Source organism: Halichoerus grypus, chromosome 4, assembly GCF_964656455.1.
Source record: "Halichoerus grypus chromosome 4, mHalGry1.hap1.1, whole genome shotgun sequence".
In the NCBI taxonomy this organism is placed as follows: domain Eukaryota; kingdom Metazoa; phylum Chordata; class Mammalia; order Carnivora; family Phocidae; genus Halichoerus; species Halichoerus grypus.
The window spans coordinates 166,371,356-166,398,154 of NC_135715.1; the positions used below are offsets into that span (position 1 = coordinate 166,371,356).

The 26,799-nt window shown below is 41.3% G+C and overlaps 1 protein-coding gene and 1 pseudogene across 2 annotated transcripts in view; both read right to left on the bottom strand.

The window, feature by feature from the left end:
- Positions 1-20,911, bottom strand: part of PLEKHM3 (pleckstrin homology domain containing M3) — a 180,491-nt gene extending 159,580 nt beyond the window's left edge. For both annotated transcript variants that reach the window (XM_036070878.2, XM_036070876.2), the window contains exon 1: positions 20,642-20,911. The gene's annotated coding sequence lies outside the window, so the exon portion shown is untranslated. The remainder of the gene's footprint in view (positions 1-20,641) is intronic.
- On the bottom strand, positions 9,760-9,888 carry LOC144381679 (U4 spliceosomal RNA; annotated as a pseudogene).
- Positions 20,912-26,799: the final 5,888 nt, after the last annotated feature.

A 26,799-nucleotide genomic window follows, 5' to 3' on the forward strand; every position in this document is an offset into this window, starting at 1 on the left:
TAGTTTCATCTTCTACACCAGAGGTTATGGAAAAGAAATACATAATAAATCGTGAAACTTTTAGTTCTTTCTTTACTAAAATTTCACATGAACATAATAAAGTGTAAGTGCTAAAAAAAGAAATAATGGGCACAAAATGGAGTCACTTGTGCGGAGCCCCACATCAGCAAATCGACTTATACCTAACCTCAGCCTCAGTACTTTCTGCCTTTCCCAGGAATGTGACCTTTAACCAGTAAATCTGGAATTACCTGATCAGCGCTACTGAGGTAATCTGCCCCATAGATCCCTACCCTCCCCCCAAAGGAAGGTGACCTTGCTTCTACCCCTTCCGCCTGTAAAAGACTTCCATTTTGTAGAGCTTTCTATTTACTAGATGGGATGTCACCTGATTCACGAATTGCTGAATACAGCCAAACTTATCTTCAAGTTTACTTACTCAAATTTTGTTTTTTTAACATAAGTTTCCCATTTTATAGACGAGGCACCAAGGTGCAGAGCAGTTAGTTATTCATCTAAGATTGTATTACTCATATTCCTTTCCTTACCCAGTGCTTAAAATTCAGTCTGTTATCATACTAGAAAGAGAGAGTAAATACCTTCAAAGTGATTCTTTCTTTCTTATTTTAAATCAAAATGTCTAGAAATATACTCTTTGTGCTCTCTGTTTAGGTATTCATAGGCTAGTTAGAAGCATACAACCATTGATGGCCATCACTGCTAGCTTGTGGAACACTGTTACCCCACACATCCTAAAACCATAGACTGTTAGACAAGGAAGGGAACTCTGAAGTCATCCTTCCAACTCCAACCTTTCACAGAAGGGGACACCGAGGCCAAGAGATTATGAGATCACATGGACACTTTTGTATGCATTAGGAAAGTCTTCAAAAGAAGGTGCCCTTTGAGTTGAGCCTAAGAAATTTAGAAGGTATTTGCCTGAATGGCTAGGAACAAATTAGAAAGAGTAAATTACTTTTTGATTAGCAAGAGATTTTCAAATTTATTATATGACTTTCCATAGGCAGTGTGGTGAGCAATATAGTGGAAAGGGTCTAAGCTCTAGAGTCAGTTCTGGTTCAACTCCTAATAGTCTCATATGAACTACGTGATTTGGGGCAAGATTTCCCTGACCCATACCCACTCCACCCCAAGTCCTTCTCTAGGCTAACCTCTCTTTCCCATTATAGGAATTTTGATTTTCACTATTTAGTGCTTTCCATTACCTCTGTTTGGAACTTACGCAGCTATTCCCCTTCCTTTCTGATAGAAATATGCATTTAGCCTTCTAATCATACCCTAAAAACCTCTACTCTTCTCTATGTGACCCAGCGTTTTCCTGTCTTCCTCTTCTTCCTCCACTCAGTTGCTCCGGTCTTTCAGTCCCACCGAGGTTTACCTTTTTGACTTCCAGTCCTGTCCACATTGCTGGAGGGGTTACTCCCTCTCTCTCTTTTGCCTATCTAATGCCAAATTATCCTTCAACCTAACATCAAGTGACAGACTTGTATTCTCTAAAGATGGCCACAACAAATTCCACCCCACATGCTTTTCTGCAATGAGATCTTGTTATTCCTCCATCAAGAACTGACTTTATTTTTCCACTCCCTTGAATCTGGGCAGGACTTGTGATGTTTTGATCAATAGAGTGTGGCAGAAATGATGCTGTGCCCATTTGAGGTACAGCCCTTACCTGGCCTGGCAGCTTCCTCTTCCTATCTCTTGGAGCTCTGAGCTGTTATCTAGGAAGTAAGGCTATCTGCTAGAAAGAGAGGTCACGTTGCAACAGGGAGGCACCAGGCAAGTGCGTGAAGAAGCCATCTTGGATGACAGCCAGTCAAGCTTGCAAAGGATTTCAGCCCCAGTCAGTATCTAACTGCAACTCATAGGAGATCCCAACTGAGAACTGTCCAGATGAACCTGGTAGCCCAGACGGGTGAGAGGCAATAAATTGTTTTAAGACACTAAGTTTGGGAGTATTTTGTCACACAGCAACCAATAATCAGGACTTGTCGCTTCCTCAGGGAAACACCCTCTGGTGTCCCACACTAGGTCAAATGTCCTTGTTTAAGTTTCCATGGCACTTGCATGTCTGTAAGTTACACACTTTACATTCGTAATTACCAGTTTCAGTGTCAATCAGCCCCTCTTAGGCAGCAACTGTGTCTATTTTGCTCACCCTTGGACCTCCAGAACACAGTTGCAGTTTAATAACTATTTTTTAAGTAAGTTAATGAGTTATTTTTGAGTGGCTATCTTTGGGATTGTTAACATTGTTTCTTCTCCTCTTTCTCCTTTCCTGCCAGTGCCTGACTGACCACCTCTTACCACGTGACTATCTCCAGCAATAAACAGTAAAAATAGCCGCTGCTTTAAAAGTAAAAAAAGAAAAAAAAAATTAATGAATAAATAAATAAATAAATTACTCTTTAGTGTAATAAATGAATTGACAGACCAGTGTGAGAGGTCCAGCTCTTTGCCTGTATTTCCACAGTACAAATTAAATAGCTAAAAAGCATTATTGAGAGTTACAGTGATTTATTCATTCCATAAACATTTACTGAAGCAGCTACTGAGTTCTAAGCACAGGTGTTACTACAGTGAACAAAACAGATACAACTCCTGCTCTTGTGGAATTTACATTACTACAAGAGTAGTGGAAATCTGACCGTATGCCAGGCACAGATCTAACTGCTTTCGCTGTCTTACTCTCATGGGTAAGGTGTGGCTGAGAAGGAGGTGCATTCTTCCATATCCTGTGTCAATCTGATCCATCCCATCCCAAATCCCAGCCCTCTATGAAGTCTTTCCTGAGGACTCAGTCCTTTCAGGTCTCTTCCTTCCCTGAATGTCTAACCCATCACTGAACAAGTCAACTTTGTAAACCGGCTTTTTCCCCCCAATTAGACTATGAGCTTCTTGAGGGCAAGCCCCATCTTCACACCTGTGTCCCTGTTCCCACAAAACCAGAAAGTGCGTACTTGCCTCTTGCCTTCCTCCCTCTCATGCAGCCTCCACATCTCTTCTCTTAACCCTTCAGAGTCTCCCCAGTAGAACAAGAGTCAGCAAGCATGTTCTGTAAGGGGTAAGTAGCTTTGGCTTTAGGAGCCGTACAGTTACGTTGGCTACCACTCACCTCTACTGTTGTAGTGCAGAAGGCAGCCACAGACAATAGGGAAATGAATGGGCTTGTCTGTGTCTGGTAAAACTTTACTGACAAAATAGGCTGACAAACAGAACGTGGTGTATATCTGTACAACAGAATAGAATTCAGCCTTAAAAAAGCAAGGAAATGGGACGCCTGAGTGGCTCAGTTGGTTAAGCATCTGCCTTCAGCTCAGGTCATGATCCCAGAGCCCTGGGATCGAGTCCTGCATCTGGTTCCTTGCTACGTGGGGAGTCTGCTTCTCCCTCTGCCTCTGCTGCTCCCCCTGCTTGTGCTTGCTCTCTATCTCTCTGACAAATAAACAAAATCTTTAAAAATAAATAAAACTAAAAAAAAAAGGCAAGGAAATCCTGTCTGCTATCACATGAATGAACTGTGAGGACATCATGCCAAGTAAAATACGCCAGTCACAAAAATACAAATGCTACACAAACCAATGTAGATGAGGAATCAAATGTAGTCTAACTCATAGAAACGGAAAGTAGAATGGTGGTTTACCAGGGGCTCAGGGGCTGGCAAAGAAGGAGGTGGTGTTTAAGGGGTATAGGTATTCAGATTTGCAAGATGAAAAAGTCCTGGAGATCTGTTTCACAGCAATGTGAATACACTTAACACCACTGACACATAAAAATGGCTAAGATGATAAATTTTGTATGTGTTTTTTACCACAACTTAAAACAACAAAAACAACAGGCAGAGAGTCAGATTTTCTTGCGTGCAGTAGTTTCCTTGGAGATCTAGTCCAGCAAGGAAGGACTGCAGCTCTACCAATCACCAGCAATGGGACTTCAACAAGTCACTTCCCTCTTTAATTTCAGGTTTCTCGTTTGCAAAATCAGCAAACTAATAATACTTCTCTCTCAGGACAGGTGAGAGAATTAAATAAGACAATATGTGGCATGGTTCCTGGCACACAATACGTGACCAGTCGTGGCCTAAAAGCCCTTACCTCAATCTGCTCCACCATCCCTCCCCCATGAGCTCATACTCTCCCTACTGCCAACCCTCCCTGCCATCTGGCCACACTGGCCTCTGTGCAGATTCGCAAACTTGTAGGCATGTTCTCACCTCAGGGTCTTTGCACTGGCTGTTCCCTCAGAACCAACATGGCCAACTCTCTCCTGACGTGATTGTTCATGTCACCTTTTCAAGGAAGCCTACCCTGACCATCCTATTTAAAATTATAACATACATCTTCACCCTGGACATCTGATTCCTTTTACTCTTTTTTTAAAACAAACTTATAATTTTAAAAGTTTTATATTTACAAAATTATTGCAATGATAGTACAGTGAGTCCCAACAAACCCCACAACCAGTTTCCTCCATGTGACACTTTACAGTTATACAGCACATTTGTCACAATTAATGAACCAGTATTAATACATTATTAACTAAAGTTCATATGTTACTGGGCTTTCCTCAATTTTGTCTAATATCCTTTTTCTGTCCCAGGATTCTACCCAGGATACCACATGACATTTAATTGTCATATCTCCTTAACCTCCTCTTGGCTGTGAGTTTCTCAGACTACTTGTTTTTTATTTTTTTAAAGATTTTTTTTTTTAATTTATTTATTTGACAGAGAGAGCACAAGTAGGCAGAGTGGCAGGCAGAGGGAAAGGGAGAAGCAGGCTCTCCGCCGAGCAGGGAGCCCGATGCGGGGCCCAACCCCAGGACCCTGGGACCATGACCCGAGCCGAAGGCAGCCACTTAACCGACTGAGCCACTCAGGCGCCCCCTCAGACTACTTGTTTTTGATGACCTTGACAACTTTGAGGAGTATAGGCTAGGTGTTTTATAGATTGTCCCTCAACTGGGATTTGTTTGATGTTTTTCTCATGATTAGACTAGAGCTATATGTTTTGGGGGGAAAAAACCACAGAGGCGAAGTGCCATTCTCATCACATCATTTCAAGGGTAGATACCTATCAACATGACTTACCGCTGTTTCTGTTAACCTTGATCACCTGGCTTGACCCTTTCTCCTTACGCAATTACCATTTTCTAAAGTACCACTTAATTTACTTATTTATTTAATGTTTAGTGTTTCTATCTAATAAAATATAAGCTCCTCAAGGGCAGGAATTTATGCTCACTTTGTTCACTATGGTATCCCAAGTGCACAGAATAGCGTCTGACATGCTTAAAAAAAAAGGGCACTAAATATTCAGGTGTTGAATGAATGCACTGTTATTCCTTTGCATGACATTCATGGCCTTTCGTGACCTATGCACCTCTCCAATTTGTAGATTCTAACCAACATTCACCTTGCCGTTTTACTCCTCCATGCTTTGCTCCAAGTTGGGGAGCCTTTCCCAATTGCTCAGGCTCTCTCATAGCACCCTGGGTTTGCCACATTGCACTGAAATGATCAACAATCTCTATCCCATGTATTCCACTCCACACTCTAAGTGACTGGACGCCAGGCAGGGTGCCTTACTTAACCTCCTGTGTAATCTTTGTGTTTTCATCCTTTGGGGCTCCATTTTTCAACCTCATTCTTTTTAGAACTTCATCTTTTCCCTAGGATATATATGCCTCAAATTCACTACAATACCAGGATCTAATGCCAAGTTTAGTCTCTATAAGTAAACGCCTCTTCCTAGCTTGCCTCATTTGGTTTTGAAATTAATTAATTAGAAATAACAACAGCATATTCAGACAGGTCAAAATATGTAGATTATGTTCCTCTGACAAAGTGAACTAAATAAAATGAGTGTGTCGGTGCAGTGTGGTTTGCCTCAGCACAAAACTGGAAATTAGAAGCTAATTAGAACTGGGTTCTAAATCTGGCTCAACCACACACACGTGCTGGGTGGCCTCTGGCAAACCATTTAACCTCTGGGTGCTTTACTCAGCTACCTGTATCCAATAAAGTCGCTAACATCAAATTGCTATGCCTGTGGATCATTCACTAGGTAGCTGTTCCAACATGCCTTTAAAAAATGTAAACTGTAATTATGGAGCACTCCACTGGACCTCACCCATTCAACAACCACATGCTCCTACTCTATACCTTCAATGATGTGTCAGCCCAACAAAGGCAAAGTCAGCAACCAACTACTTATAATACACTACTTTTCAGCCAAACTCCATGATCTATAGATATTTTATCTTATTTTTATACAAAATACCCTTTCTGTAAAAAGGGTTATTTCTCCTATTTAACAGACTGACAAACGGAGGTCCATTTGTCAGTGCAGTAATAAAAGCTCAACCCAAAGAATCCCCTGCATGCGTCAAAATGTAACAGGATGGAGAATCAGTGTATTGCTATTTTCTAACAAGGAAATCTGCTGTTTACATGCTCATTAGGCCAGGCTAATTAAGAGGATGAATACGGCAGTCCTCCCACACCAAGGCGGAAGCAGCTATGAGCAATAATACCAGCCCAACCCACACAAAGGTGCCATGTTCTCCCAAGCTGGATGGTAAAAGTGCTGACTTCCTCCCACTTGACTAAATGGCTTGTAATCAGAATTTAATGAGTGCTGAGAGGGTGTCTGAGGCCAGGGAGTCTTAGAAGCAGCTGGACTAGAGAGAAAAGGGCAATGCCGAAGACACCTAGGGTGAACCGTTTCTGCCAGTCCATTTTCAAACATGAGAATGAAGAGGGATCACCAGGACGGTCAGCATATGTGGCTCTCATGTGTTCTTCACTTTGGTTAATGCTGCGGCTGACTGAAAATTTTCTAATATATATTTTATATATATTATATATATATATATCTAATTATCTATATATTTATATTATCTATATATCTATATTATATATATCTAATTATCTATATATCTATATATCTATATTATCTATATATCTAATTATATAATGTCAAGAATCCACCACAGAAGGATCTGACCCTAGTAAAATACCTTTCTGGACTATGAGGCTATAAGAGATAATGATTTTTTCAGGTGCTTTGACATGACGACACCGTAGGCATGTGAATGGAGCACAGGGAAGCTACAAACAGCAGATAAGGACATGGTGTCGCTGTGGACCTCATAAGGAGTTCAGGGGTCTTTCAGAGGAAAAGGATGGCGAGAAACACAGATGGAATCCCATTTCATAGGCCCAGAAGGAACATTAGAAGGCTACATTCTATACAAGTTTTAATAAATGAGAAATCTATTGCTACGTAACACATCAGGAGAATAAAAAAATATAAGTGGTAGAGTGTTTTCCCAGTTCTTTTTTTTTTTTTTTTTTAAAGATTTTATTTATTTATTTGACAGAGAGAGACACAGCGAGAGGGAACACAAGCAGGGGGAGTGGGAGAGGGAGAAGCAGGCTTCCCCGCGGTGCAGGGAGCCTGATGTGGGGCTCGATCCCAGGACCCTGGGATCATGACCTGAGCCGAAGGCAGACGCTTAATGACTGAGCCACCCAGGCGCCCCTGTTTTCCCAGTTCTAAAAGCAATAAATATTCATAGAAACTCTGGAAAATACTGACAGATATGGCAAAGAAAATAAAAATCAGTCATGATCTCATAACTCAGAGAAAATAGATCAATAGTTAGGTGTGTTTTGTCCAGTACTGACTTGGAATCAGATTATATATATATATAATGTGGGGACACTGTCTGTTTACATATATGCTCAAAAAGCAAATAACACTAACCTTGAAAAAAAAAAAACAAAAAACAAGCAATGTCCCAGAATGTGCTGTGCCCACTTACACCTTCAACCTGGCACAAGGCTCCACTCGACTGAACCTCCCTTCTAGAGCTCTGCAGAGACTTCCTCAGTACACAACCACTAGTGTTCTTCCAAGTCCTGACCCTCCTTGACACTATTAACCAGCCCCTCCTCAAACATCTCTGCGGCCTCACAGACATCACACACTCTGACCTTTTCTCTCATTTCTACTGCCTCATTCTGGGTCTCCATCTTTCTCCTTTCCTTACTGGTCCCTTCACCAAATGTGGGCATTGTCTGAGCTCTCTTCTCTAACTACAGCTACATATTCTCCTGAGGTCCGTTTATCCACACTTGTCAATAATTACTTCTATGTTCATGCCTTCCACATGTCCACTGTCGGTCTCAGTCTCAGGCCTGACCTCTGGTCCTAGGTTCCCAACTATTCTTAAGACTTTTCTACCTGGCTTATCTCATGACAAAATTAAGCTCAATTTGTCTAAAACCACAATCAGTTATTCATTCAATAAATATTTGCTGAACGCTCACCATGGGCTGGGCACTGTTCTAGGCACTGGGGGGACAAATAAAATCCTTCAATGAAGCTTCTGTTGACAACAAGGCCAACTTGCTCACCTGACACTCTAAACCTTTCAAAACCTCGGCCTGGCTTGCCTGCCCAACTGCTCACTTCTCTTCCGTAATATACTCTTTTCCTCCAAACTGCAATGCTATCGCTCAAATTTTGTTCTCCCAACTCCAAAACCTTACTTAACACAGTTACCTCTGAGGTACCCTCTCCCCACCTCTACCTATGAAATTCTATCCACTCTACAAGATTCAATGCCACTTCTTCCACAAGCTTTCTTTAATCCCTGATCCTAAAACAGCCTGCTCTTTTCTTTAAATTTCCACAGGATGTCTTTGGTACTGTCCCCACAACATACATTGCATGCTGCCTGTTCTTTCTGAAATGATGACAATAATAATTATAATTTATCAAAAGCCCATACTGCGCCAGCTACACTGCTTGGTACTTTATATCCCTAAGCCTCATGATATATAATGTATTATTACCTCCATTTTACAGACAGAAAATGGAGGCTCAAAGACAAATAATTTGCCTGAGGTCACACACCTACCCTACTGGACTTACAGCAACTTGAGAGTGGTGATTTTAAACCACTTCATTTTTATAACCCCCACTGGGCCTAGAACTATGGCTAGTACACAATAGCTGCTCAGTAAATATTTGTTGAATGAACAACTGAATAAAGAGTAAGTTTTCAAAGCGCTGACATCTGTAAATATAAATACCACCCTGATTTTCTGGCAAAAGTATATTTGAATTCATTATAAGCTCATTTAAGTAAAATCTGACAAAACATATGTTGACTTGAGCTTTTAAGATTTTTCTTAGTAGAGAAAGCTTCTACGCTATAGAAACCAGGTTTAAAAATAACATGGCAAGGGTCAGGCAGCCAAGACCTCACTCAGACCTTTTATAGAAGCAAAAGCACGTATGCAGCACTAGGGAATTGTTTTGTGAACCACTGCAAGTCAGTAGTTGGGCTGGTCTCATTTTCCACTGACTTAGAGCTCAAGCTCTTTCTAATACCAGTAAAGAGATGTTCCCTTTGAAATACACCAGGCAATCAATTTAAAGCATTTTTCAGTACAGCTCTGTGCTTGCTTATTGTTTGCCACTTGCAAAATCATTGAGACATTTGATGCCCCAAGATGTTTTCCCAGAAACTAACCTAAATGTAAGCATGGCACTTCAAATCTCAGACTGCTTTGCCGTTATAGGCAGTGATGTTACTATGCCCCTATGTCAACCACGGGACTGGAAAGCCAAGGCTCCTGAGCGGGGAATCCCATTTCATAAAACCACCAGAGTTCCAATACGTCCCGCTTTTAGAAACCAAACAGACACAAACTTCAGTTATGTGTCTAAAAATACAGACTCAAATGTTTTCCACTTCCCTTTACCTCCACAGCAAGGAATAGAGATTAAAAAACAGCAATAATCGTGCCTCGGACAAACCTCATTGGTTATGATACTGCCACGGCACAAAATACACCCACTCAAATTATCTAGGGCTGAGGTGAAGTAGGCGAAAACTTCCATCATAAAAATCGCATCTTGCTAGAGTCAGCCTCCAACTGCAACAGGGAGTAACTTCCTCGTCCACGCAGGTGCCATCTGAGCCACGCCAGCTGGCACAGCTGGATACATGACAGATCACAACCATGAAGGTAAAAACCACCAGGGACGTTCACTGAGACCCCGCTATGCAAGCTACCCAGAAACAACCAGGGAAGTAGCTTTAAAGATATCATCAATTCATATAACCATGTGGCTCTACTGAGAATAATCATTTTCATATGCATGGCTTAGAGTACGGTTTATAAAGTGCTTGGTAAGCTTCTTGATAAAAACTAGTAGTAAACAGAGAGAGGTAAGAAAAAGTAGCAGGATTACTTTAAAGATGATGAAAGAGAAACCAAGATGACTCATCTCTTGTCAGTCAAAGGCCCTATGGGGAACAAAAAGAGGTTCCTGGAATCCCTGTCTAATCACTGAGCCAACCAAGTTCAATTACCCTTTAAATCAACTTAAATCGCTTAGGGGCCCTGATGTTAGAAGAACCATAAACTGTAAGTAGATTGAATCCAACAATTCGCCACTCAGTTTTGAGTTTGTTCAATGGGACAGAGGTGTGGCAATGAGAACACACATTTCTGAGACCAGAAAGGGTTAATGTCCCAGCACTGCCTTCTAAGCTGAATGACTACAAGCAAGTCAGGCTGACTCAGGACTTCCGGGCCTTCCTTATCTGCAAAATGGAAATCCTGCCAATGCCTGCCCCCATCTACCTTAGGGAATTGTAAAGCACAAATGCAGATAATGTATGTGAAAGCTCTTTGTAAAATCTAAAGCAATTACTATTCCTATTAGAAGCTAGCTGATTGTTAACCACACAACCATTTATACTCAACAAGCCTTTACAAGGATGGACCAAGTACCCAAACACTATAATAGAGGCTAGGGACACAAAACCAGAGCTGCCCTAGAAGCACGTAATAGCTGGTGGGGAAACATAAAACCAAGTGTAAACAGTGCCTTAACAGAAGTATCCAAAAGGTGTAATGGGAACATAAATAAGTAATCATTAATAATCAAGAGATAAAAAGAGTCATAATGACCAAACACAATTAAATGACCTAACAGTCCACACTGAGATGACTTCAGTTGGAAGAAACCAAAGACAAAGTAAACAAACAACCAAACAAAACCAATCATACCTGCTCTAGAAATGATGCTGCTTCTGGCATGAAGCTGTCAACCTTTGGTAAGAGCTTCAAAGGCTCCACCAAAGGGTAAGCTCAAAGTAAACTAACAATGGCACAAATGGAAGGCACCAATGCAGAGAGCTCTTCACAAGCTGCCCAAGTCTTTCTGACCCATAGAAACATCACTGGCCAACTTGCCTCTGTTGCATGGCTGGGATGTCATGGGAAGTGAATAAATGCCTCACTTCCTGTTGACTTTAATTCCTTAGGTCACTGCAGCTGATTAGCAGAAGGGAAAATACTTACAACTTTAACCTTCAAAACAACAATCAGCTTATGGGTTAGCACATACTCACAAAACCATTTCCCATGGGCATGTAGGGTGAATGTACATTAGAAGTAATTAAATGATTTTTTTTCGTTCTCTGCTACAACTGAACCTGTTAAAAAATGAGCCTTGGGTCTTTGTTTAATGGCATCCTGAGAGTATCGGACCCATGATAAGATCTAAGCAAAAGGTGACTCCTTATTTGAAAGGACAGACATACTCAGTGGTGAGGAACTGCATCCATGACCCCTCCCTCCCTTTTTTACTTAATCTGTGACAACAACCTTGACTACCAAGCAGCCTCTTACAATTCTGTCAGGAAATAAGCAAGGCTGGCAGAGGCAGACAAAACAGCCTATGACCTTCAAAGATAACGACAAGGTAAGGTAAAATAATAGGATGAGTCTTTGTTATTTTACTATGTACAACATGAAGGTCAGAAAAATCTCTGTCCATCAAACAGAACAAAGGAAAAGTTTACAAAATATGAAGGAGAAGAACAGTAGGAACTATATTTTCATCTCCATTTCTGGATTTAAATTTCTTTTATTATGGACTATATTCATGAATATGGAATGGATTTTTAGAAAACAATGCAACAGCATGTAAACATTCTGGAGTTCTGATTGGTGCATATTTCTTTAACTTTTTTTAAAAAGATTATTTGAGAGAGAGAAAACAAAGAGGGGTGAGGGGCAGAGGGAGAGGGACAAGCAGACTCCCCGCTGGGTGTGTAGCTCGACATGGGACTCAATCCCAGGAGCCTGGGATCATGACCTGAGCCAAAGGCAGACACTTAACCGACTGAGCCACCCGGGCACCACTCTTTAGCTCTTTTGATTTGACATTAAGATGAGAGGCATATGATTACTGGGACTCAAACAGCTGCTCATCATCCAAGACTACCACTACTAAACTCATTAAAAATGTCCCGCAAAGGGCTCATTCATTGTAGACGGACACATTTAAATATGGAATGATGTATTTAATAAAATATTTAAAAACAAAATAAAGACAGTTCTTATAGTTCCTAAGCCAAGACCAAGATTAAGAAGTCATAGCTAATATTTTTGAGTACTTACTAAGGGCAGTCATTATTTAAGCCCTTTATCTGCATCATGTTGTTAAATCCTCACAACAACCCTATCGGAGAGCTGCTATTATTACCGCTTTACAGAAAAGGAAACTCAGATTTAAACAGACCAAGTTATGTGTCCAAAGTAATACGGCCAGTGAGTGGAAGTAAGACTCTAAAATGCACATACAGCCCTGTATGGCATTTAATAGCAAATTAATTACCCTGAGATAAGAGAGCTAAAATTTTACATACATGGTGCTTTGAATTTTAGTGTCAAACATCAGCAACTTTAAATTATTTATTATTAATAATTAATAATAATTATTTAAACTATTTATTTTTAAATCTTTGTTAATCCCACAACTCAGAAAGTTAAATGCTAATTATCATCTTTATACCCAGGGAAACAGTTTATACTTAATTTATTCAAAAAATCATGTCTGTAATACTTCTGTGTCATTGTAAGTTCTCTGAGGGAACGGTGGATGAGAGGTCCCTGAACAGAGTAAAAAGCTGTTCTCTAACTAAATAGCTAACCTCAATTCTCTTAGTGACCTTGAACACATTACTTTGAATGTCTGCAAGAGTATAATAACTGTGACTTCATTTAGGCCAAATAAGGGCTTTTGCAAATGTTGACATAGTCCTAATTGCCCAAACCTTTTACTAATGTTTCCCTAAGACATCATTTTTCATTTAGCCAATACATAGAAACACTTGTAAAAAATGTTTACTTAAAAAAAAAAAACCTGCGAATAAGTGTTTCTGTCAAAAGGATTAAAGAAATATTTTCAAATTAAATGTGACTATAGATAATTCTAACATAGTTTAACTATTAAGGCATACCCAAATAAAGTGCCTCCTTCTTTTGGGGGTGGAATAGGGGTAAGAATATCATTGTACATGGGGCTCAATCAAAGTAACAAAGTTGACCCTCAACCTTCAGTGTTGTTTCTTAAGTCTACTGAAAGATGATATGGCCACACTACCAGGAATCCATAGACATCATATCTAACATTTCAGTGAAGGACAATCACTTTGGGACCATAAAACCTAGAACTGGAAGACCTCAGTTTCAACATTCTATGCACAACGACCAGAGGTGTGATTCTGGGCAAGCTATGTGAACCTGAATTCCAGTTACCTTGATGCAGGTCAAATAAGGATACCTGTCCAACCCTCTTCAAAAATTTTCTTGGAGAGCAAGTCAAATGACATAATGCAGTGCTTTGTGAACTCCAAAGTACAGGATACAGGACGCAGACAGGGGCTGTGTGGTGCCAGGGAAAGGGTCCGCATTCTCTTTGATCTCCTCTCATTATAAACCAACGAACTGGTACAGAGGAGTGACAGCAATCAGTTCAGGAAACTCTGGGATAGGTTTTAATCTACTCAAGGAATGCCTGCACTGTTCAAGGCAGCGAGAGTTACCGTGTTTTCTGCTTTTCTGGTGGTCTTGGGGTGGGGAGATTCAATAGTGCAAGTGCATGATGATTCAAAAGGAGTATCTCTCCTCAAAGAAGAAAAACCAAGTAAGTAAAACCCTCCCTTGCCCTCCAAGTTCCCCTACAGCTAAAATATTTTCTCTTCCTACCTTTTAATTCCAAGTTTCTAGGAGAAACTTGCTCTTTATGCTTTCTGACTCTACTTCTCACCACCCATTCATTCCCCGCCCGGCGCCGAGGCAATCTGGTTCTGCCCTAGCTGAAACTGCAGAGGCAAAGGTCATCAACAATTTCCTTGTTGCTAAACCCAGGAGACTTTTCACTGCACGTCGGACCTGACCCCTCAGCAGTATCTGACCTATTGAACGCCCACTTTGCATTGCTCTCATGAACACACCGATGCAGCCTCTTCTGATGTTTCTCCTTTATCTCAGGATGCTCAGTTCAGTCCTCACTATGAACTCCCCTTCTTATGCTCATATCATAAATACAGGTATTCCTCCATTTTCCCCATAACCCTCTTATTAGTTCCTCTTCTATCTGAGTGATCTTCATTTCTGTGGCTTCAGCTGCAGTCCATGTGGTGGATGAGGACCAGATTACTCCCCTGAGCTCTAGACCCACAAATGCAACTGCCGTTTGGATGTCCCCTAACTCCTAAATGTGCACAAACCCAGCTCCTCATCTTACCCTCAACCTGGTATTGTCCATACAGTGAAGGACACCATCATCTGCCCCAGAAAGTGAACAGCACCCTTGACCCGTCTGTCTCCTTCACCCGCAATCACTCCAAAGAGCAAGTCATATTAATTCTACCTCTACCACATCCTTCAAATCTACCCATTCCTCTCTTTATTGTCTTAGTTCAGACACCACCACCCAGTCTTCTTCCCTTCAGTCTTGCCCTCCTCTAATCCAGTCACCACACTGCAACAGAAGTGGGCTTTCTGAAATTAAAACCCTGGTGTCTTCTGGAAAAACCATACACTCCTTAACATTGCCTGTAAGAGCTCATGGCCACTCACTTTCCTGGGCTCATCTCTTGAATCTCCCTCTTCACCCTCCATCCCACAACACACAGGGACACAACTTGGCTAATTTTAATTCAGCCTTTGGGTCTCTGCTGAAGTATCACTTCTTCCCTGACCTCCCACGTCCATTTTAGTCATCCCTCTTATGTGTTCCCATAGCATCCTGATCTCAATTATAATGCCTTTCATGCTGTGTAAATTGGCCTGTTTACTTGTCTGTCTCCCCCACTAAACCATAACTTTCATGAAGGCAGAGACTGTGCCTGTTTTATTCAAAGTTGTGCTCCTGGCTCCAAGTACAAGAGCTATGTGTCACGGTACAAAACAAGTGCTCAACTCTTACTTGTTCAGTCAAATAATCAATGAATCCCTGAGGGTAGAAGAGAAGTTGTTCTGGAAAAGCTAAAGTGCTGACTCAAATGGATCAAGAACACGTGGGAAAATATCATTTAGTCAATTTCCTGGAGCATGAAAACTGCTGGTTACCTTTCTGATGTTTTCTAACATGTTCCCTGTTCTGTGACTGAAACCTACATTTACAATCACATATACAAGCCACAAAGTAAAGTGGATATTTAGCAATTTCCCCATTAGATAAATGTTCACAAGTAAACTGGATAACGCAGAACCAGGCAGCTTTAGTTTGTACTGAATTATAAACTGGTTACACTAATCAAGGTAACTGGACAAACAAATCTCTACCGTACTCACAAACATGGCATATAATCGGAGAATCCAATTTGAAACACATAACTCAAATTAACAGTTAATGTGTATGAAAAAGAAACAAAATGTTAATGAAAATAGCATGCCTGACATCTCAATACAATGGCCTCAATATTTTTTTATTTTTTTTTATTTTTTATTTTTATTTTTTAAAGATTTTATTTATTTGAGAGAGAATGAGAGACAGAGAGCATGAGAGGGAGGAGGGTCAGAGGGAGAAGCAGACTCCCTGCTCAGCAGGGAGCCCGATGCGGGACTCGATCCCGGGACTCCAGGATCATGACCTGAGCCGAAGGCAGTCGCTTAACCAACTGAGCCACCCAGGCGCCCGGCCTCAATATTTTAACGTTAGTTTTTGCTCATAACTCACGTTGCCATCAAGACTAATTACATCCACAGACCAAATACAGTCTTTACCTTATTGTCAGTATGAAGGTAAATTATGTGGGCTTTTTATTGTCTGTCTGGTAATATCCACAGTAGCCAATGAAGGAGAGCATACACAATGCATGAAATTTACTACTGGTGGTCATTTTTATCATAGTGGCACTCAGTACTCAGTTCTCAGAATTATTTAGCTTGCACTAGAAGTTCTAAGCTAGAATACAGTTCAGCTACTTATGAACCAAATACAAAATCACTTTAAAAGAAAAAGGATGAAGAAAAAAGCAATTCCTTGCTAGACATCCTTCCACACTGTTTCTTCTAAGGGATTAACATTCCCCATAAAGAAAATCACCATCTGGCTAGTGCCAATGGAGCAATAGACAGTTTCTGGACATTTCTTGTAGGTGTGTGAGAATAGAGCAAAATGAAAATAGGAAAGGGAACCAGTGGGGAAAATGAAAGAGTGTCAGTGCTCTGCTGCTCCTGGAAACTGTCTAGAGATGGAGAATCCTAAAAAATCTGCCCAAATGATTTAATCTTTTCCAGGTTCCTATTAAAATCAGGTCTTCTGAAACAAGTAATTAAAGTAGTACCCATCTACCTACCTGCTTCTTAAATATGTAAATGTATAGCTTGGCTTCAAGTATTGTGGAAAGGCTGCATACATGATTAAACTGGAATAGAGAATGTCAAGTATCTGATAAATATTCAATGAATATTAGCATTGGGTGTTTTGTAACGCAGATGTTACCGGCCTGGGTCCAGCTTGGTTCTCCTAGCCAGAATATGCAGATGTCTTTCTTTTTGCAAATGGTTACATATCCATCACAGTTCTTTGTTTTCCACTTGTATAATTAACCTGGGTCTAGAGCCTAAAGCCTAAAATCCATCAATGTATGAGAAAACAAAGCTACATTAAGCATTTGTGAACATTAACTGTAAAAATATTCCTAAGTTCCTTTGGATTGATTGCTAGGAGTATTAGGTCAAGTGGTAGGAGCATTAGTGAGGCTGTTCATACATTCAGCCAACGAGCTTTTCAGAAAGGTTATACCATTTGCTCACCCCTCACAGCATTTGAGAGTATCTGCTCCACTGCGCACTAACTAATGTGAAGAGCTGAAATTGTTAACAATCTATGTAAATTTAAGAGCTGGAAAAATGGGGCCCTGCTGTTGTTCCAATCCTCATTTCTTTGATTAATGAAAAGAGAATGTATTTTCATATGTCTATTAGTCACTTAATTTTCTCTTCTATGGATAGTCTGTTCCTGTCTTTTGCCCACTTCTCTGCTGGAGTCTGTATTAGTTTTCTATTGCTATATAACAGATTTCCCCAAACTCCGTAGCTTAAAGCAACACCTATTTCTTATTTCACAATTCTGAAGGTCAGAAGTCTGGGTGAGCTTGACAGGGTTCCCTGTTCAGGGTCTCTCTCAAGAGACCAAAATCAAGGTGTTGTTGGCCAGGCTGGGCTCTTATCTAAAGGCTCTGGTGAAGAATCCAGTTCTAAGCTCATTCAGGTTGTTGGCATAGTCCAGTTCCTAGGTTGTGCCCCCAAGTCTGAGGTTCCAGTTTCCATGCTAGGCCACCCCCAGAATTCTAGGCATCCTGCATTCTTCAAGGCTCCTCCATTCCTTCTCAAGTGTTGCCTCCACCTTCAAAATATCAACAGTATGTTGTTCCTCCTCAAGCGTCAAATCATTTGGATTTCCCCAGCCAGAGAAAGCTCTCCACTTTTATGGGCTCCTGTGATTAGATTAGGACTACTCAGATATTTTCCCCATTTTAAATTCAACTGTGTCCTATAACACAATATAGTCAAAAGAGTGGTAATTCATCACCTTTACAGGTTGCACGGATTAGGACATGCAATCTTGGTCGAGGGGCATTTTTAAAATGCTGCCTGCTATAGAGTCAGAGGTGTTGTTTTTTACCATTTGTTCATGCTCTTTATAAATCTCAATTGCATGAATTTACCAAATAAATGAACCTTACTGATGACTGTAAGAAGTTGCATTTTCACAATGGCAAAGGCAACTGTGGATGGGGCTACCATGTGCTAATATGAATTTTGAGGGGCATCTGCGTGGCTGAGTCGGTTAAGCCTTGATTTTGGCTCAGGTCATGATTTCAGGGTTATGAGATTGAGCCCCGCATTGTGCTGGGCACGGAGCCTGCTTAAGATTCTCTCCCTCTCTGGGCGCCTGGGTGGCTCAGTTGGTTAAGCGTCTGCCTTCGGCTCGGATCGTGATCCCGGGGTTCTAGGATCAAGCTCTGCATCCGGCTTCCTGTTCAGCCCAGAGTCTGTTTCTTCCTCTCCCTATCCCCCTCCCCCCTGCTTGTGTGTTCTCACTCTCTGTCAAATGAACAAATAAAATCTTTAAAAAAAATTTTTTTAAAGATTCTCTCCCTCTCCCTGCCCCTCCCCCTCCTAAAAAAAGAATTTTTAATACCTAACTTTGCCAACACTGATATTTTTTTAAATTTTAATCGTGGGAAAATACCTATAAAATTTGCCATCTCAGCCATTTTCAAGTGTACAGTTCAGTAATAAGTACATTCACATTGTTGTGCAACCAATCTATAGAACTCTTCATCTTCAAAACTGAAACTACACTCATTTAACAAAACTCTCCATTTTGCCCCTCCCCCAGCTTCTGCAACCACCATTCTACTTTCAACACTGGTTTATTTTTATTATACGTATTTTTTAAAAAATCAATGAAGGGCGCCTGGGTGGCTCAGTTGGTTAAGCGACTGCCTTCGGCTCAGGTCATGATCCTGGAGTCCCGGGATCGAGTCCCACATCGGGCTCCCTGCTCAGCGGGGAGTCTGCTTCTCCCTCTGACCCTCTCATGCTCTCTCTGTCTCATTCTCTCTCTCAAATAAATAAATAAAATCTTTAAAAAAAATAAAATAAAATAAAAAATCAATGAAATATTTTATTTTTTAGTAATCTCTACACTCAACGTGGGGCTTGAACTCATGACCCGGAGATCAAGAGTCACATGCTCTTCCGAGCCAGCCAGGTGCCCCTTATGTATTTATTAACAAACGTGTACAGCAATTATTACACGTACTGTTCTAATGCTTTAAAAATACTAACTCATTTAATCCTCATAACAACCCTATGAGATCAGTACTATTATTAAGCTCAGTCTATAAATTCGGAAACACAGCAGGTAACTTCCCAACATTATACAATAGGAAGTAGCTACACAGGAACTAGAATCCAGGTAGCCTGGCTTTATAGTTCTTGCTATGAACCATTACACTGTGAAAATATTCATTTTAAAGACAAACTCATAAGGCATTAATATTATATTACCTCTTTGATGTACTTGCTTTCAAAACACTTCTTTTTTCTAATTTTTTAAAAGATTTTATTTATTTATTTGACATAGAGAGAGAGAGACTGCGTGCACACAAGCAGGGGGAGGGGCAGCAGCAGAGGGAGAAGAAGACTCCCTGCTAAGCAAGGAGCCGGATGTGGGGCTCCATCCTAGCACCCTGGGATCATGACCTGAGCCAAAGGCAGACACTTAACCGACTGAGCCACCCAGGCGCCCACAAAACACTTTCTATGTGCAATTTAATCTAATACTCTTCTACTAACTAAAAGTTAGACTATGTCATGGAGACATGTCTATATATAGCCCAATTTTTGGTGAAGGCATTTTCGAAGTTAATGAAATGAAAACTGCCTTGTATTTGATTATAGGTACAATTAAAGCTCACAGGTAGTCAGGTTATAATAAAATACCTTATGAATGAATACACATTGCAATTCACTATGACTACTGAAATTAAAATATTAAAGAAAAAAAAAGTGTTTCTCTTTTCCAAGGAGGAAAAAAGGGAAAAAACTTCCAAATGAGTTTACAACAGCATAGCTCAATTTCAGTTTAACCTGTTAAATTCAAATCTGCCCTGCTTTGCAAGCTATAAATCTAGACCAATCTCAGTTTACCCTCAATTATATATCTCAGTAGCCATTTATTTCATTTATTGAGTGGGTCTGAAATTTCCTTATCCTGATTTTTTAGCTTAGTAATCCTCTCATAGAAGACCAAATCATGCTTGTCATCAGTCACACAGTCTCATTTACTACACATTAAAAATGATCGGAGTCCACAGAGGGAAACAATCGCTGTTGCTCGAGGAGCCCCGGCGTGATGTGAGTGATAGGCTCTGCTGAGATTTGGTTTCTAGGACCCAGGAAGCAGGGAGACTAAAAACAACGCACAGGACGGGATTAGCTATTTCAAACTGCTTTCTACTTATATACCCGATGTCTAAAAATCAGCAGACAATGCATCATGTAATCTCCCCTCGCCCATTATCCACGACACTGTAGTGCAGTCTCCAGCACGAAATCAAAACCAGAGTACGGAAGAAACAGCAACATCATCGCCACCCCAGGGATACCCTCGTATCTGTTACAACGTTGTCATCCCCACACCCTTCCCCCACTGGCCAGCCAGGCAGCACAGAAGCAGGCGGATGCTCCCCTGGCCGCCGGCTGGGCCTCTCCCCTCACCTGCGGGGCCTGCAGCCTACTCCTGGCTGGGGCTCGGCTTCGCAGCAAGCCCGCCTCACCGTGACAGCCCGTCTGGCCGCCGACCATCCCAGCCTGGCTGTCTGTTTACAAGCGCGGCTCGCGGTCCCGCTCTTAAATTCTTCCCCCAGCCACCGGGGAAGCGAGACCCGGCACACAAGGTTCCTGGTCGCAGGGACGCGTCTTTTTTTGCCCCAGGACCCGGCCGCCGGGCAGGGCCTGACCGCACCGCCAGGCCTTATCTCTGTTTCCTTCTGCACGGGGTTTTGTCACACACATTTTGGAAACAATGGCGGGTGCCGCAGAGTCTCCTCCCTGCTCCTCCCAACGCCCAAATGGATGTTTGCAATTGGAAAATTTCACTGGGAACATATACAGGATTGGACCCATTTTTAGCAGCTCCCTCAGAAAATTACTCAGATAAGTTCTTTCTGAAAATAGGACTGTTTCAACCTGGAGGTTGCTTCTCATTTCAGGTTTGGAGCTGCGGAGAAAATCCATTTTCGCTGTCCTGTCCTGTTGCAGACAGCAGGTTGAAAGGAGGTGATTTTTGAGGGGAGGTCTTCGACCCCCATTCGGATTCCCAGCAAAACAGAAAGTTGTGTGTGTGTGTGTGTGTGTGTGTGTGTGTGTGTGTGTGTGTATTGTGTTTATATATGCACCGACTGGCCCCTGGGTGCTCCTTAGTAAGACATCTCATCCCACCAAACCCACAGGGATTCGGGCCATTTCAAGAGGATATGCTGGTCTAGCTGGACAAGCCTTTCCTTGAAGTTTCTCCGCTTTATTTCCTATCATAGCACACTTCCTAACCTTTTTCTCAATTTATAATTACGCATTTATTTTCCTTATTTTATTGGCTTCTCCACCCCTACCCTAGCCTCACCTATAAACTCCCTGAGGGCAGGAACTATTTCTTTTCCCGCACCGGGCACAAAGCACCTTTCAAATGAACGAATGAGTGAAGAAATTGATGCCAAAAACAAACAAAAAGTCAAAGGAGGTTAGAGAAAGCAGCATGAAAGGAATCGAAAATCTGATCCCTGCCCCTTTCCCTTAAACATTAATGAGAAAAATCCTTAACCATAGAATTTTTCTGGGGCACCTGAGTAGCTGAGTCAGTTAAGCATCTGCCTTCAGCTCAGGTCCTGGGATCGAGCTCCCAACCCCCTGGGACTCCCTGCTCAGTAGGGAGCCTGCTTCTCCCTCTCATGCTCCTTCTTCTTCTCTCTCTCTCAAATAAATAAATAAAAATCTTTAAAAATTAAAAAAAATGTTTTTAAATTAAGATTTATTTATTTTATTTGAGAGAGAGCCTTTGTGAGTGCAAGTAGGGGGAGAGGCAGAGGGAGAGAGAATCCTCAAGCAGACTCCCGGCTGAACCACAGAGTCCTGTTAGGAGGTGGGGAGCTGATCCCAGGACCTTGACATCATGACCTGAGCCAAAGTCAAGAGCGGGCTGCTCAACCGACTGAGCCACCCAGGCAACCCAACCATGGAATTTTTAAAAAAATATCTCCTTCCATTGATGTTCAGAGTTTAAGTAAGTTAAAAACAAAAACAAAACCAAGACACTGCAATTTGAGGTATATTTCTTGTTCCCTAAACAAACAGTGTTCTCTTTTGCCTCAGGACTTCTGTACAGTGGTTTCCTCTGATGAGACCTCTCACCCCTGCCACATCATGTTAGCCTAACTCCTTGCTCTTTAAAAAGCGGGTGCTATCACCCGTGTCCTGGAAACTTCTGGCAGGGAAACCTGTTACTTTTATGCACATCCAGAGGAACTCACATGTTCCTTTATAAATGCACTCATCACATTGTTAAAGTCATCTATATACTCATTAGTCTTCCTAGACCGGTGATTTTTAAACTTCAGCATGTAACAATCTTCTAGAAAAGTGCTTCTCAAACCCAAACATTAATGTATGAGGATCCTGTTAAAATGCAGATTCTGATTCAGGACATCTGTGGTGGGGTCTCTGCACCTCTAATGATCTCCCAGGTGATGCTATATTTTGAGTGTCAAGGCTCTTGGATACTTGTTAAAAATGCAAATTCCTGGGTCACATATCCACAGATTTTTATTCTGAAGGTCTATAATAGGGTCCTGAATTTTGTGATTTGCACAACTGCCTCAAATTGCTTCCAATATAGGTGATCAGTGGACTACCCTTTGAGAAAACCTCTATGGTTCTGTGAAGTTTGAGGGCAAGGGCCTGTGCATTGTCATTGTTTCCCCGCTGTGCATTAAGCACAGGGTCTGGCACATAAAATGCATTAAAAAGTCACATTTGCAGAATGTCTGAATGTATTCACTATCACTAATACACATCCATATCACCAAACCAAGGGGGTGATCCCAGAAAAGGGATGAAAAGTCAACAGCTAAGAACAATCTCAGCTGGGCAGGCTCTCAGGCCTCCATTAGGTCAGCAGGGAACATTTTACTCTTTTAAATGTAAAATATTTAAGTTCATGTCTCCATTCAAATGGTTGTCGGCTAACAGCAGTCCCACCATCTTTTCTTTCTTTATTTTTTTTAACAGACTTTATTTGTAGAGCAGTTTTAGATTCACAGGGAAATTGAGTGGGAATTACAGAGTTTCCAAATCCCCCTGCCCCCACATGTGCATAGCCTCCCCCACTATTAACATCCTGCACCATGGTGGTACATTTGTTACAATCAGTGAACTTACATTGACACATCGTTATCACCCCAAATCCATTGGGTTACCTATCTATTTACATCTCTTAGACCTCACAGTTATACCACCAGTTAAATCATAGTTTGCTCGAGATAGTTTGAGGGTGCCTGGGTGGCTCAGTTGGTTAAGCAACTGCCTTCAGCTCGGGTCATGATGCTGGAGTCCCTGGATCAAGTCCCACATCGGGCTCCCTGCTCAGCGGGGAGTCAGCTTCTCCCTCTGGCCCTCCCCCTCTCATGTGCTCAATCTCTCTCTCTCTCAAATAAATAAATAAATAAAATCTTTAAAAAAAGAAAAGAGAGAGATAGTTTGAGTTGGTTTGTGTCACTTGCAACTGAAAGCATCTTGACTAACATTCCACTTTTTCAGACTTGTCTCCTGCATAATCTTTTCCTCCCACTCTGTACTCCAGACACATTTTTACCACTTCTGAATACTCTTCCTTTCCCATTATCCTGCTTTAGGCTCCCCTATTATACCTCCTGCATGCTCTCAAGTTCAGGGACTTCGTCTTATTCGTATTTGCATGTTCTACAACACTTACCTTTGTATCGAGTAAATGATCTCAATAAATGTGCATTGAAACAAAATGAAATACCAAATGACTTGTAAGGAGATTTGATTATTATATCTCTTCATTAAATTTTTTTCCTTTTAGCCTCCATTTTCTACAGTAATGGTCAGGCCAGGATTCAGTAAAGCAATGCCGCTTCCAAGAAATGAAACGGTAGTCTGATCAAAAGATGTTTTAAACGTAATGAGAAAATTTGGAGTGCTATTTATAGCTTAAAGTTTGCAAGCCAAGTATACATCACTCCCATCTCCCGAAAAATGCCCCGGTAAAGATGATTAGGATTTCATTGAGAGCAATATAATTTGTCTCCTTAGATAAATTAAAAGCATTTGAGATATAGAATACTAAAGTCATAAACGGAGTCACTTGGTCAAAGAACAAATGAGCCTGCTATTCAGCTAGCAGACATCCACAAGGCCATACCCAGTGTTCAAACATTGAAACAGTTCCATACAGGGCGCCTGGGTGGCTCAGTTGGTTAAGCGACTGCCTTCGGCTCAGGTCATGATCCTGGAGTCCCGGGATCGAGTCCCACATCGGGCTCCCTGCTCAGCGGGGAGTCTGCTTCTCCCTCTGACCCTCCTCCCTCTCATGCTCTCTGTCTCTCATTCTCTCTCTCTCAAATAAATAAATAAAAAATCTTTAAAAAAAAAAAAAAAAAAAGAAAGAAACAGTTCCATATAGATTGGTAACTAGCTTCTGTCGCTAACCTTCCTAAGTGTCCCAAGTCTCTTTCTGAGAAGCCCCCTCGCCACCCACCCTAAGATCTAACACCCAAACAATTAATACCTGACCCTATTCTGCTTGGATGATGGGTGTTGACAGGACCATGCTCTTGCTTTAGGGCCAGAATTTTCTGACTAGTTGATGGTCTGGCCATACATGTTTTTAAGTGTTTGGACTATCACTTCTACAAACAGGTAAATAGGGGGGGAAAAAAAGCAAAAAGGCTTCAACAAAGCAAAATATTCAATAATTCCCCACCCTACCACCACATATTATTCCTTTTTCAACAAGAAAGCTCAAGCATAAGTGATAGAATCTTACCAAAAAAATTTAATTGGGCAATTTGAATGTGATTCATTTTAGTCATTCAGCAAACATGAACAGGAATTAATTGTCCTCTAGGTAGGGGGTTCGTGGTGGCTTGTATAATGGTGAGTACTAGCCAGGGCCTCTATTAAGAGCTTACCTCTGGGCACCTGGCTGGCTGTCACTCTTGGTTTTGGCTCAAGTCATGATCTCATGGGTGGTGGGATTGAGCCCTGGGACAGGCTCCATGTTTAGTGGGGAGTCTGCTTGAAGATTCTCTCCCTACCCCCTCCCTCCACTCACATGCTCACACTCTCTCTCTCTCCAATAAATAAATAAATCTTTAAAAAACAAAAAGAGCTTACCTCTTGAGCAACATCATTTGTCATTGGGGAATTAAAAATTGAACTCCAGCTTAGAGACCACCAGTAATCCCTCAGAACTGATAAAATTAGATAAAGAACTGACAGTACTAAGTGAAATATATTTGGCAGCATCTATTGAATTTGAACACATAAAAACCTAATTATTCTATATGTGCACCAAGAGACAGACATGAATGTTGATAGCACCATTTCTCATAATAGTCTCAAATTGGGAACAACCTAAACTTAAATATATATCGATAATCAAATGTATACACTCATGGTACCATCACCACAATCCAAGTGATAAGCATATTCATTGCATATGTCCCAACTCACTAATTTGCATACATTAATTATGTGCAGATTTTTATATATTAATTATACCTCATAAAGATGGAAAAACCAATCAAATGTATATAGAAATTGTGGTATGTATGAGCAATGGACACCTTTTTTAAAGATTTTATTTATTTATTTTGAGAGAGTGAGAGAAAGTGCGCGTGCAGGGGCAGCGGAGGAGCAGAGGGAGAAGGAGAGGGAGAAAGAGATAATCTCAACCAGACCCCACGCTGAGCACAAAGCCTGACTCAGGGCTCAATCCCACTGCCCCTAGATCATGACCCAAGCCAAAACCAAGAGTTGGACACTTAACGGACTGAGCCACCCAGACGTCCCGAGCAGTGGACACTCTTAATAGTTAAGTTGTATAATATTGCACATAGCAGCTTCATGAAGCTATTAAGCAAATGAAAAGCGACCAGTCAGAATTGAGATGTACTGTCAGTATAAAATGCACACTAGGTTTCTAAAACTTCATATGTAAAAAGAATGAAATGTCAGGGGCACCTCAGTCGGTTAAGCATCTGCCTTCGGCTCAGGTCATGATCCCAGGGTCCTGGGATGGAGCCCTGCATCAGGGTCCTTGCTCAGCAGGGAGCCTGTTTCTCCTCTGCCCGCCACTCCCCCTGCTTGTGCTCACTCTCTGTCTCTCACTGACAAATAGATAAATAAAATCTTTTTTTAAAAAAAGAACGTAAAATGTCCCAGTAAAAAAATGTGTAATAATTACATATTGAAATGACAGCATTTTAGGTATACTGGAATAAATAAAGTACCCTTAAATGTCTCAAAAAAAGGTTAAAAGCTTGTATAAGAAAAATTGTCTCCATCTTGATGTGGGACAGAACATTTTGTATGATATATTCTCATCTTCCTTCTGGGAAAACCTAGCATTCCTGATAAGGTGCCTAAGCAATCTGCAAAGCTTAGATAAACTTTAACAGTAGTAAGAGTTGTCGCAGGCTGAGTTCCCCAGAAAGCAGACTTTGAGAGTTGGGCATGCAGAAAGTGCCCTTGGGATCAACACATGTGCCTAGGGTGGGTGAGGGGCTAGGAGCAGAACTGGGCAGAGGGAGAGATACAGCTGTGAGCCCCCAGGAAGACAGCCTCAGCCACCCTCA